At 34.0% G+C, this 13922-nt stretch overlaps 1 long non-coding RNA gene across 2 annotated transcripts in view; it reads right to left on the reverse strand.

The window, feature by feature from the left end:
* LOC107675458 (uncharacterized) overlaps positions 1-13922 on the reverse strand; it is a 38740-nt gene that overhangs the window by 24421 nt on the left and 397 nt on the right. The window contains exons 2-3 of one of the 2 annotated variants that reach the window (XR_001632598.1): positions 13463-13628; positions 7997-8099 (exon numbers count right to left, since the gene is read on the reverse strand). This is a non-coding gene — a long non-coding RNA (uncharacterized LOC107675458). Of the gene's footprint in view, positions 1-7996; positions 8100-13462; positions 13629-13922 lie in introns of those variants that run through there. The other variant, XR_001632597.1, reaches the window with a different exon arrangement.

Here is a 13922-nt window from a genome sequence, read left to right on the forward strand (position 1 = left end):
CGGGAAAATTATCTGGATAATATTTTCAGCGATTAACAACATAAATTCTGCTTTGGATCACACAAACCTACTGTATTCCGCCAGAGAGGACTGCGGGTGCAACGCATCGTCATTTGGATTACTTTTGGTACTACTTTTGACATTTTTGCAATTAAATGATTGTAATTGCATTTATCTGTCTGTCATGTTTTTATTATACTGTACAGAAATGTTTAGTCTTATAGGTAGTAGTGGAATTAGCGACTATAAATATATTTTAATGCTATATTGTTACTAAAATTTTTATTTTCCTGCGTATTTCGGTCATTTGCGTTTTATATCCTATATCGCTATAAAATGGGTAGGTTAAGGGATCTAAAAATCTAAATTACGTATTAATAAAATGATAAAAATGCATATTAGCTATAAAATGGGTAGGTTTAGGTTTGGGGGCAGGTTAAGGGGTCTAAAAATCTAAATCGCTTATTGATAAAATGATAAAAATGCAAAAAAACATTTTGCACCGTTTTTGTCGGGGCTGAACGCAGCCCAGGCTGAAAAGAAACATGCTCTCCCCTTCTACACATCGACCATCAAAGTAGATCTCAGCAGAAACGGCAAACTTATTACCAACCCAAAAGTGGGTGGATAAGTACTCAATCACAGCAAGACAAACAAGATGGTGTAATGATGTCATGGATAAAAACGCTGGGGTTTTGATTGAGACTTTATGAATGGATTTGTTCTTTCACGCCACACCAGTAAATCAGCTCAAATGGGGTTGTTTCATGCCAATTACACACTAAATACAGCGAGTGGCATGCCTGCGATGATTACAAATGGCCGATTACAAGATGATTATGATGAGTATAGTGCATCCGCTGGTGTCATTAGATGATACGTAACCACATCTTTAGGGCAGTTAAATAAAAAGCACTACATTTACGTGTGGCTTACTGAATGTTTACTTTTTTCCCCAAGGAGCACATGTGTCCCTACGTAAAAAAAAGAAATTGGAGCACTATATATTAATTAATAGGTGTTAAATAATGTTTGGTGTCTTTCCTTCCTGTGTCGGGCAGCACAGACAAAAGATACATGTTTACATTTAATTAATTCTGAAACCACAAGCCTGTAGAACAGCAACAGCATCGCATTTTGTCTTTGAAACATTTATTTAATAAAATAATAGCCCTTTGAATTTAATCACAAGGCTGTATCACGATTCATGCTGTTCCCATCCCAAAATTTAAAACCTCTTAAAATGATAATATATTTGTAATACAATTTAAGATATTTAAGTTTTTTTAAATACCTGCAGGGACTTGTTTTATTCACACACATGCTCCTTAATACATTTTACAGTTCGCACACATTTATTTTTAGTCGGAAATGCAAGTGAAAGGCTTGCACTATCGAGCCCTGACCTGATGAAAGCTGCACTTACAGATTGTAGAATTACTTTTTAAAAATACTATGTGAAACAGAATTCACTATGCATCAAGAAATGTCTCAAACAGTATGTTACATTATAACTTTGTGCATTGCTTGGGCAAGTGGCAACTCAAAAAAACTAACCAAAAAAAAAACAAGGGATTTTTCACACAAAAATTACATTTCCATCATCATTAACTCTCCCTCAAACTGCTCCAAACCTGTATGAGTTTCTTTCTTCTGTTGAACACAAATGAGGATATTCTGAAGAATGTTGGTAATGAAACATTTGATGGTAGCCATTGACTTCCATAGTATTTACTAAATAAGTCAATGGCTACGGTCAACTGTTATTAGGGATGCAGCGATTAGTAGATTGTGTTTAACACACAAAAGAGTGATGATCAGGTCAACACACAGAGGTATAGAAATTCTACACTGATTAAAAAAAAAAAAAAAAAACCTGCACTGATATCGGTATCATTGGAGACTCCGAATTTTTGGTATCGGATTGGATCGTTTCTGAAAAAATGGTATCGCTGCATCCCTAAAAACATTTCATGGTAGCCATTGACTTCCATAGTATTTACTAAATAAGTCAATGGTTACGGTCAACTGTTATTGGGGATGCAGCGATTAGTAGATTGTGTTTAACACACAAAAGAGTGATGATCAGGTCAACACACAGAGGTATAGAAATTCTACATTGATTAAAAAAATTAAAAAAAACCTGCACTGGTATCGGTATCGTTGGAGACTCCGAATTTTTGGTATCGGATTGGATCGTTTCTGAAAAAATGGTATCGCTGCATCCCTAAAAACATTTCATGGTAGCCATTGACTTCCATAGTATTTACTAAATAAGTCAATGGCTACTGTCGACTGTTTTAGGGATGCAGCGATACCATTTTTTTAGAAACACTCCGATCTGATACCAAAAATTCGGAGTATCCAACGATACCGATACCAGTGCAGGTTTTTTTAAATCAATGTAGAATTTCTATACCTCTGTGTGTTGACCTGATCATCACTCTTTTGTGTGTTAAACACAATCTACTAAATATACACACACAGCTTCATTATAAAGAAAAAATAACAAATGAAAAATATATAATCATAACCGAAAATACTATTATAATCTAGGTTAGTGGATAATTCAGCAGCAAAAGTTACTCTAGAAAAATCATGAGTGCACAATAATTTTTAAAATATAAACATTTAGTGAAAAAACATTATTTAGTGGAGGACAAATAAAAGTGAAAAAGTGTAGGACTAAATCTGTTAAAATGTAACACATTGCTCTTTGTATTGTTGTTAAATACATTCATGAAAAACAAGTAAATACATAAATATATACTTAAAAATAGTAATGTATCCAAACTTTTGACCGGCACTGTATAAGTAAAATTATACAAAATGTAAAATGTTGTATAAATAAAAAGGTAAGGAATCATATTTTATTGGGGGTGGGAGGCCTCCAAATGTCTAGAACCGGCCATGGTTTGACCGATACCCGATCCGGCAGAAAATGCCAATATCGGAGCCGATACAGATACTGAGTATTGGATCGGCACTAGTGTTAATTTCGTTAACGAAGACTATGACGAAAAATGTTCGTTGACGAGCTTTTTTCCCATGACTAAGACGAGATGAAGACGAGAAGACAATAAGGTCAATAAACGATAACTAAGACTATATCAACATGCAATTTCGTTGACGAAATAAGACAAGACTAAAATGTATTCAAAAAGATAAAAACTTTACCAAAAACCTTGTTTTATTTTCGTCAAAAAAAGGAGACAAAATGTTATTGCAGACTGGTCTACACGCCTCTACTACACGAGCTTTCATGAGTGCGGTTGCCAGATATCAAGAGTTCTAATCCGCGAATCAGAGCTTCGCTTTTAAATTCATACATTTTCTGCCCGGTGTGTTTTGCTTATTTTAAGCAATCGGGCAACCATGCGCTCGCGTTCGCTCCTCATTGCGGAAGCGCCACCGCAGATGATCTGAAAAACAAACAAGCTGGAGTTTAGCGATCTAAATGAAAGCTTCATTCAGATCTCATTATATTGTTGGCGATTGTGAATAAATACACTTACTCAGTCGCTGTTGTTTTAATAGAGAAATAGACTATTGCAATTATGGAATTAGTGGAATTACTAGGAATTTCACTGTAATGATATTTTTCGTTTGTTTTAGCTGTTTTCATAATGTAGACAGAGAGATTGCGTAAGTCTTTGGTGTTGATTTATATAATAAAAAGCCTATAATAAATCAGTACACTAGATGAAGTAAAATACACCATGTTTGTGTCCACATGCTATTGATTTGTGCTTACTGGAGAAAGTGCAATACCTGAAATGCAAAAGTACATTTCTCAAATGACAACAATCATTACGATTATAATTTTGAGAAAAAAAAATAATTTTTATCAGTTTAACCATTATACAGAATGATGAAAATGTGACCAATATTTCACTGACTAAAAAACCTGACTAAAATGCTCATACATTTCATTGAATAAACAAAAACAGGACAAGTTTGTCTAAATATGACAACTAAAATGTACATTTGTATAAGACTAAGACTAAATTAAAAATGGCTGCCAAAATTAATACTGCTGTACGGTTAATTAATAATAATCTTATTGCTAAAATGTCACGTTTTCATTGACTAAAACTAGACTAAAATACTTTAGATTTTCTTGGACTAAAACTAGACTAAAATGTTGAGACTTTTAGTCGACTAAAACTTGACTAAAACTAAATAGGATAAGGTTGACTAAATATGATAAAAACTAACAAGGACATTTTAGCCCGGGACTAAGACTAAAATGAAAATAGCTGACAAAATTAACACTAATCGGCACATCCCTAACTTTTTTTGAACATTCTTCAAAATATTGTCAAAAAAAATCTTAAAAAAAAAAATCATCAAAATATCTTCTTTTGCATTCAACAGAAGAAAGAAACTTATACAGCTTGAGGGTGAATAAGTGGCAGAATTTAAATTTTTGTGTGAACTATAACTTTTACATTCCAATCAAACAAGTGGGGAAAAAAGTTTAACACATTGCATTATGCGATACAGTATTCTTTGCAGTGCAGAATGACATTGTGTAAAATTCTTTCGCTTTTAAGATTAAATAACATAAAAGGTAAAGTTGAGCGATTTCATTGTGATACTGTATACAGTATGCATAAAATACTATGGTACGCTCTAAAAAATGCTGGGTTCAAAAAACAACCATTTCTGGATTATTTGGCAACCCAGCACCAAACCCTCATTTGTATTGACAGTAAAAATGACCCAGCAGCTGAGTTACAGAAGAACTACAACTATAAAAAAAATATTAAAAATAACCCAAAAAAAAGACCCAGCATTTTTTTAGTGTAAATGCAGTAGATGATCCAGTGTACTATTCATACTATATACTATCTGTTTTCAAACACTGTAGCTAGCACACTATAGCAAACCCTAAGAATTAGTTACACAAGTGCATAATGTCATCTGTAGCGCCTATTGGTCGACCGATATATCGTCGCGGACGATATATCGGCCGATATTTGTAATTTTTTAAATATCGGCATCGCCCAATAAGTATTTCCATGTGGCCAATGTTTTTCACAACGGACACACCATATCATGCATTTATGCTTCCTCTTTAAGACAAGCCACTCAGACATGAAGACAGCACCTGAGACAGAGTAAAATGACCAATCGCCATTCACTTTCTAACGTGACGCTACGTTGTGTTACATACAATAACACTCCGGCGTGCAGCAAAGTCTTATTCAAACAAAAATAAAACTGTGTTTACCTCACAAACAATCGAAGATCCAGCGACTGGCTCTTCCTCAGATATGCGTGTTGTTCTCGGGTACTTCTAAACAAGACGCTGTTTTCCGGTGGACTCAAACTTTCCAGACTGAAAGCTAGGTCGACACGAAAACTCTATGTTAAAGGGGTCATATGATGTTGCTAAAAAGAACATTATTTTGTGTATTTGGTGTAATGAAATGTGTTTATGCGGTTTAAAGTAAAAAAAACACATTATTTTCCAGTGTCTAGTCTGTGACATGACTTGAATGAGGAAGAGATTGCTGTGCACATACACGGTACGAACACACAAAGACCATGCACAAGTGAAATAAAATAAATTGGCCATAGTACCTCTGCACACTTGTTGAGGGAAGTCTGTGAGAATACACTCGAGAAATGAAAACCATTACCATTTCCTGCATTAAGAATGCACTGCATACCAAAAGACATGTGCTGTAATTTCTGAGCTAGATCACGAAATATGATTGGTATGGCTAAAAAAAGGGCTTACAATCCTGCATTTATTTATAAGGCATGCAAGATGATAATACAATCACAAACACTGGGACATTGTGTCAAATTGACAAAAATATTCAATAGTTAACTACTGATTAATAAAACACATTGATTATTATTTGGTAAGAAAAGTCTCTGAATGAAAAAGAAATTCTAAAGACATTGTGGCAGACAAGAGAGTTTTAGCGTTTAATACTGCCACATTAAAAATAAATAAAATAAAAATAACAGAATAAAGCCATAATTATTTACAAATAATTACTTATAAAATTTATAAATTTCTTATCATAAAAAATACAAATAAAAAAAAAAATTTACTGCCAAAGAAGCGGTCTCTTTATAAAACTATTAAAATACAAATCTTAAGATCCCTATATATTGGCCTAAGAAAAACTTTTTTTTTCGTTTTAAAATGGTTAAATTACATTTTAGTAATCAAAAAGCACATCAAATTAATTGAAACAATTAAACAGACAATTCTACAACAATTTATTAAAAGTTTAACAAAAATCCAATTTTAGGACCCTATGAAATGTGTTTTATTTTTTCTGAAATTCTGTTTTATTTTTCCCAAGTTCCATGTCTTCCGTTTGAATTTTTCTGGATTCCATTTTAAAGGTTTATTCAATTAAATCAATTGAAACTTTAAAACAAACAAAAAATGTATTTACTGTTTCACAACAATAGGGCCCTCTGAAAAGTTTTTTTTGTTGTTGTTGTTGTTTTCGAAATTGCATGCTTTAATTTTTCTGGATGATTTAATACAATTGGTAATCAAATGGCATAAGACATTAATTTAATTAAAATGTCAACCTTTTATTTTTTGGTAAACAGATCTCTACCTACATTCTGTTCCATTTTGGGAGGTTCCATCCAGCTGTTTTAGAATGTAAAAACTGCCTTTGGTGAGGGCATACAGGTCATGGTAAAATGAATGAATTTAACCCTGCTTTTTTAACAGAAAATTAAAGCACTGAATTAACATTAAATTGATAGCTCTTCCCAACACAACCGTTTAGACCAGTGTTGAGCAACAGTCTATACGTGTTTGCAGTCTGTGTTGTCGCTAAGATAACCACCCGTACCCACAAATTCACTCTCCACTCGCTGTCACTTGCATTAAAAGCATAATTTTTCCTCATGAGGGAATATTGGCGGATACACACTCTGGCTCGGCCCCCACTTGCCTTTCAGTTGAGTAAACATGATGCAGCTACTAATTTATACATTCAGTCTAGTGCACTGCTACAAGGTGGTCTCCATGGATAGATCCCCTTATGAGCCATTAGTGGCAAAACCGTGGCAGAAAAGTGAGATCCATCCATTTATACGAGCTTATGAATTACAAATTCAGAAGCTGCTGATTGAAACTTAGGTCCCATGATTTAGATCCTCATTTTGCCTCTTTAATTTGTGTTCACTTGAGTTAATCTATCTATCGAATTAATGATCTATGTGAATTTAAAGTAGCCTGCTGGCATTTAACGGACAGTAAATGAGAAAAAGTTTTGAAATGAACCTTTTGCTTACTTGCACATTGTTTTCATGATTTCCTTTTCTGAAATGAATGTCTGCAATGAGCTTTGTCTGGTGAGATTGGCTCAACACTCAAATTCAGACTTGTTTGCAAAATCCTTGATACGCTGTAGGTGACAATTTTATGTGGATTTATGCAGTAGTCAGCAGCAGCAGCCACAATTTACACATTAAGATAAATGTTTATATTTCCAATAACCTTTTTGAGGCTGAAACTGTAGTGGGAATCTATTACCATATTCTGCATAGAGAAAAATTTTGTATTGTAAAAACGTAACATGCAATTTATAATGATGTGCATACAATTGAGAAAACCAGTACCTCCAAACTCACTCTAAAAACGGACCTGGATGAATAAAAAAATAAAATGGCTGTATAGCCACAGCAGTATGTGATTCTCTGACACAGAACAGATTTTATAAAAACAATATTTGCATTATTATTCCAGTCACTTCGCTCAGGTCACAAGAATGTCACAAGATGATGGAAATGTTTGTAAAGAACTCATTTATCCTCAAGGATTTGGCGTCCTTCAGGTATTTACCTCAGTGACTGCAGCTGATTCATCTTATTAGCTCTTGTCTTACCAAATGCATAATTAGTTGCATCAGTGATTTCAGAAACTGGCTGATGAAAATACATCTGATATCATGAAGTACAGTATTTGTATGGCATATTGACACTACATCAATATGGGACAGGCGTTCTTGTGAAGTTACAGAATCCTCTCATATGAAACAAACATATGAGCTTCTCTTCTGAGGCATTCGGGTCAGATTTATGAATCAAAAGATTTATGAATCAACTGCCTGCAATGAAGGAAACAGGGATGCACTGATATTAAAATTCTGACTGGTACAATAAGACAATAATTATTTTTTTCACGTTAGGGCCGATTACAAATAAATGTCTGATATTAAAATCTTATACTATTTAGTCTAACAGACTTAAAATAAAAATTAAAAAGTGTTTAAATTTGCTTAAAATTAAACAGTATTAATTACTTTTTAAAGATCAGCTTTAAAAACACTAAAAAAAACACAGTGAGTATTAGACGACAGCAAAGGAAATATAAATGTAAAAATAGGACAAATAAAAATTAAAACTATAATATTGAGCAAAAAAAAAAAACTGTAACAATGTAATGAACAACACCTCAAATCATGCAGCTTGCAGAAAACAGATATGTTATGCCTTTTTTGCCTGCCAGATGATAAAACAGATGAAAAGATCCCATAGACTTACATTAAAGAAGGGACCAGAGTCATAGAGCTTCATTGAGACTTTTGGTGAACTCTTTTGTAATCAATGTAATCAACCACCTAGCACCTACCCAGAATACCCTGCAATCTCATAGCAACATGCTCAAAACTTCCTAGAACATATTAGCAACTGAAAAACAACGTTCTGACAACCATAGCATTAGCAAACATGCATTCAGTCTCCATTCTGGTATGTAACAACCACATTTTCACAAAGCAATTACATCTGATGGGCAGAATTAAGTCCCGAATATTTTTTCTTGTTGAATATTTTGTTTCACACAATGAGGAAGTAAAATTTGTGTTTTCTGTTCAAAAACCCCTACTGTTCAAAAGCTAGGGTTGTTTTTAAGGAAGTCTCATGCTCATCAAGAAAAAGGAATGCCATAAAATAAGAAAGGAAATATTGATAAATATTATTACAATCTAAAATCACTGCTTTCTATATTCAAACTGTTTTCACAATCTGAATATATTTTTAAATGTAATTTTTATTGCTGTGATCAAAGCTGAATTTTCAGCATCATCCAGTCTTCAGTGTCACATGATCCTTCAGAAATCATTCTAATATGCTGATTTGCTGCTCAAGAAACATTTCTGAATATTATCAATGATGAAAACAGCTGCTTCATATTTTTATGGAAACCATACATTTTTATGACCCTTTGATGAATAGAAAGTTCAAAAGAACAGCATTTATTTGAAATAGAAATGTTCTGTAACATTATAAATGACTTTACTGTCACTTTTGATCAATTTAATGTGTCCTTGCTAAATAAAAGCATCAATATCTTTCAAACCAAATCTTACGGACCCCAAACTTTTGAACAGTCATATTCACAACATTACTAATTTTAGGGCAACAGTGATACTTACACAACTAAACCAAATGGTAAAGAATTGACCTGAGAGGAAGTTGGGACAATGAAAACCTGACAGCAAGAAACAAGCAGCATCTTCACACTCAAATTTCGATGGACTTCATCCCTGACACTGTCTCGAGGCTGACTGGCTGCTGCCTCCAGGTTTGTGTGCATCTGAGACGGCATAAATGTCCCATTCATCGCAGAAAGAGGCGACGAGGGACTCAAGAGGATCAGCCATTGGTCAGAGCCGCCGGTTTTTGGATTGATGAACTGATGGTGACGGATGAGGGTAATAAAGAGCTGGATGTCCCTCCTGTTACCAGCGAGGAACCAGTATGAATCACCCATCTGAGGCCGTACGGAGCAAGAGAAAGATGCAGAGGCCAGCCTTGCCCCCCTCGGGCACATGTACATACGATGAAACGCACACACAAACTCGGCCCCAGCAGTCATGACTTCCACAAAGCAGCAGAGCAGAACTGTCATACAAAACAACACGGTTCTCAAAAGAGGAGACACCAACAAAGAGACCATCATCATTCTGGTCTGAGTGAAATGATGGTGACAGGACTTCCAGGGCTGTGTTCGCACTGTTTTGAAATGTTTTGACATTAGTCATGATCGACTACTGTAAACAGATGGCAAACACGGGGAAAAGCGACGCTGTATTTTTTTAGGCAATATCTGTAGGGGAGACCAGAATTGGTTGGCACAATTTTCATTCTTCTCTGGAGGAACAAACATTATGATAACCCAACAAAGTACAAATGAACACGTAAAGAAAGAGTTCAGCCAAAATGAAAATTCTGTCATCATTTATTCACCCTCATGCTTTTCCAAACAAGTGTGATTTTCTTTCTTCTTTGGAACACAAGAGGAAATGTTAGCTAGTATGTTAACAGTGCACTTTTCCATACAATGAAAGTGAATGGTGACTAGGGTTAACTCCAAAAATGACCCAAAAAAAGCAGGATAAATGTGGTGCTTATGACTAATATTCAAAACCTTTTCTCAAAACCACACAAGAGCTTTGTGTGAATATCACAACTGTATTTCCTTTTACTGGAACTCTCTAATCTGATTTGTGGGTTTGAAATATGCTTATTTTCACATTTCAGCTTTCATTTTCATTTATGTCAAGCCTGCTTTGGCACAACTTGATGTGTCATATTTGAATATGTGTGAATGAGATATGGCAGAGATACTTATCAAGGAATAACTGAAAACTCCAGTCTGTTTCTCTCACAAATATATTATCTGACCAGTGCTGTTTTGTCAACTAAAACTATTAAAATATTAAACATTAGATTAAGAACTTAAACTTAAAAAATATAAACAAAAATATTTAAATCAAAAATATATATATTTTAAAAGAAAATTACAAATATTGCCTTGGTAAATAACTGAAATGTGTTTAAAAAAATAAAAATGAAAAACTTTAAAATGAAACCTAAAAGTATAAAATTACTAATTTTAACAAAGCTAATTCTAAATATGAATAAATACTGTAACTGTACAGTAAATAATACTAAAATAATACTGCATCTGATTTCAGAAGAATTTGAATATACCACACTATTTGTACTGACTACTTTTAAGGAGCTTTTTTGTTATTTTTGATACATGACAGCCACATCATTCAGTTTCATTGTATGGAAAAAGAGTAAAACTTCTTCAGTAAAACTTCCTTTGGAAAAAAACACATCATACACATCACTGGTTTGGAACTACATAAGGGTGAATGAATAATTTTATTATCTAATAATTTGTTTTTAAAACCAATTTTGTTATTATTATTATTATTATTATTATTATTATTGTGATGTATTTATTTTTGTATTTTTAGGTTAACCCTAACGATTATTTTAACAGACACATTGAAATGTAGGAAATCTTTTGCTGTATTTTATAAAGCAAAAGATGTTATAGCAATATGTTACCATGGTGTGGAATTGTCAAACTAACCAACACCAAAACAGGGATGGATGCAGTGGCGGCTGGCCAATAGAGGGCGCTAGGGAGCCGCCCTCCCTGAACCCCACACACAAAATAATAATTGTATAAATTATTTAAGGGATTGCCACAATTTTCAATTATGTGACAATGGCGGGTTCAGGTGTCATTAATTCCGGACACGAACCTAACTCTGTAAAGTCTCTACTCCAAAGTCCGTTTGAGAAGAGAACTTTGGCAGAAAAACTGAAGATAAAAGAGCTGGGTCCAGATCAGCCTGACCTCTTAATCAGACAGCAGACAAGCGAAAAAGGGAAGAAGTACACGCAAAGCTACTCTTCCTGTTGGTACACCAAAAAGGCCTGGCTATGTGGGTGCGTTTCTGCTAATGCCTTATTAGAATGATTGCCACAGAGCACATCAATTTATTTATTTATTTTTTTAATTATTATTTATTAACTTTTTTTTGGACCAGGGTCTCAATTCCATTTCTGTGTGGGGACAGTGCATCATCTGACCAGCAGTACCAGCCCAAAAAGCGACAGAGGACACTGGGACCAGGAGAACAACAGAGGCTAGCTACAGAGGTAAAAACACACACGCGCGCACACACACACCAACAGACAAAATATGGCATATAGATTATAATTATTATAAATAAACAGATGGTTAAATAATTGCAACGCTTGCTGTAATTGTTTGATGTGCCAATGTGCCACCTCAAAATTTTTTCACCAGCCGCCACTGGATGGATGGCACATTTACAGTGTTAAAAGCCTTTAATTCTAAGAGAAAAGCAAATTGAAAAGGTAATTTATTTAAACCAAATTTACAGAATTCTATAAATAAAGATTCATTTATGAAATTAAATTGTAACAATCTTTTATAATGGTCTTAGCACTTTTTCTACTTAAACAGCCAACAGGGAAATTTCAGATATCTTTTTGCTCCTCGAGATTAATTACTAAATCATCCACATTATGGACTGGAGTGGACCAAATATATATATATATATATAAAATAAATAAATTATTGTGCAAGTAAATATTGTGCTAATGTGAATGTCAGAAATGCACTTATCACTGGTTCCTATTTCTAACAAACACTGCCATATTTTAAATATCTCACATTATCTAATACGTTTAGCCGAGGGGGGCTCATTTGGACCAAATATATATATATATATAAAATAAATAAATTATTGTGCAAGTAAATATTGTGCTAATGTGAATGTCAGAAATGCACTTATCACTGGTTCCTATTTCTAACAAACACTGCCATATTTTAAATATCTCACATTATCTAATACGTTTAGCCGAGGGGGGCTCATTTTTGTTTTGACCTAGCAAAATTTGAAAAACTGTCTTCAGCTTGACAGGTTTTAATTTTCTAATGTCTTGATAGAATCACTGAGTGTGGATCAAGAGGGCAAAAAAATAAATAAAAAAATCACATTTTTGTGACAGCACCCAATTATGAACTTGAAATTAACCCTCTGCCAAATCAACTGTTATATTCAATCCACACATGCACTAAGAAAGGTTATTAAATATGTACATAACATATGTACATTCAATTTTGGCAGTAGCCCTTTTTAGCTTTTGCCCAATTTGTCAAATTTATCAGATTCGCTTGACCAGTGTCTGGTTGCTTTGCTACAGGCCACTGTGTGGATCTTTGAAGTTCATTTTAACTGTTGTAACAATTAGGAAACAACATAAAGTGATATTGTGATTACAAAATATTAATCATCATCTATGTGCATGAACAAGTCACAATCAAGACTTTAACCCCAGACTATCTGCAATATTCACAATTCAGCAGTTAAGTGAAATCAATTTAAAATGCCGAAAAGTAATAGTCAGCAAAAGCTGCAACACTCAAAAAAAAAAATCCATCAACTTCAAAAACTACTGGTCATCTCTCTACCCTCTCTTAAAGCTATCAAGCCTTGCAGGAATAAGAAATAAAAATGTCAAGGTTTTGCAATCTTTTTCTCAAGAGCTTTATATCTGTCAAGACAAACAAGAGAGTTCAGATCCACTTCAGCAGCTGAAAATGTTGCGTTGTGCGTGGATGATACAGTCTTACCTCACCACAGGTCCTGAGATCCAGGTCTGTTATTCCAGAGCGATGAATCTTCTTTTGCCTATGTGAAGTATCTTCAGGCTTAGTTGGGTGGCTCGACATCAATAAAACATCCGTGAACTGAATAACTCTTCTTCTCAAAATGGATGGGCTTGCCATAAAACCTGACCTGCATTTATAAGACAGGGCTTGCTCAGTTCAAAATCTTACCAGACAGAGATACTGATTATTTCCCAGCACCAATATATCTTATATCGGTCATTTTATTCCAACTAAATGCACAAACATTAATTCTTTTTAGGATGAAATGCAAAAACAACTAATCTAATGGACTGTTTCATCTATAGCAGAATTTACTAAATCAGCATATTGTGTTAGAAACATTAACAACTATAAGAAATGAGCAAAAGATAGACAGACAGACAGACAGACAGACAGACAGACAGACAGACAGACAGACAGA

The sequence above is a fragment of the Sinocyclocheilus anshuiensis genome, unplaced genomic scaffold (assembly GCF_001515605.1).
Source record: "Sinocyclocheilus anshuiensis isolate Anshui unplaced genomic scaffold, SAMN03320099.WGS_v1.1 scaffold1270, whole genome shotgun sequence".
NCBI classification, from domain to species: Eukaryota; Metazoa; Chordata; class Actinopteri; order Cypriniformes; family Cyprinidae; genus Sinocyclocheilus; species Sinocyclocheilus anshuiensis.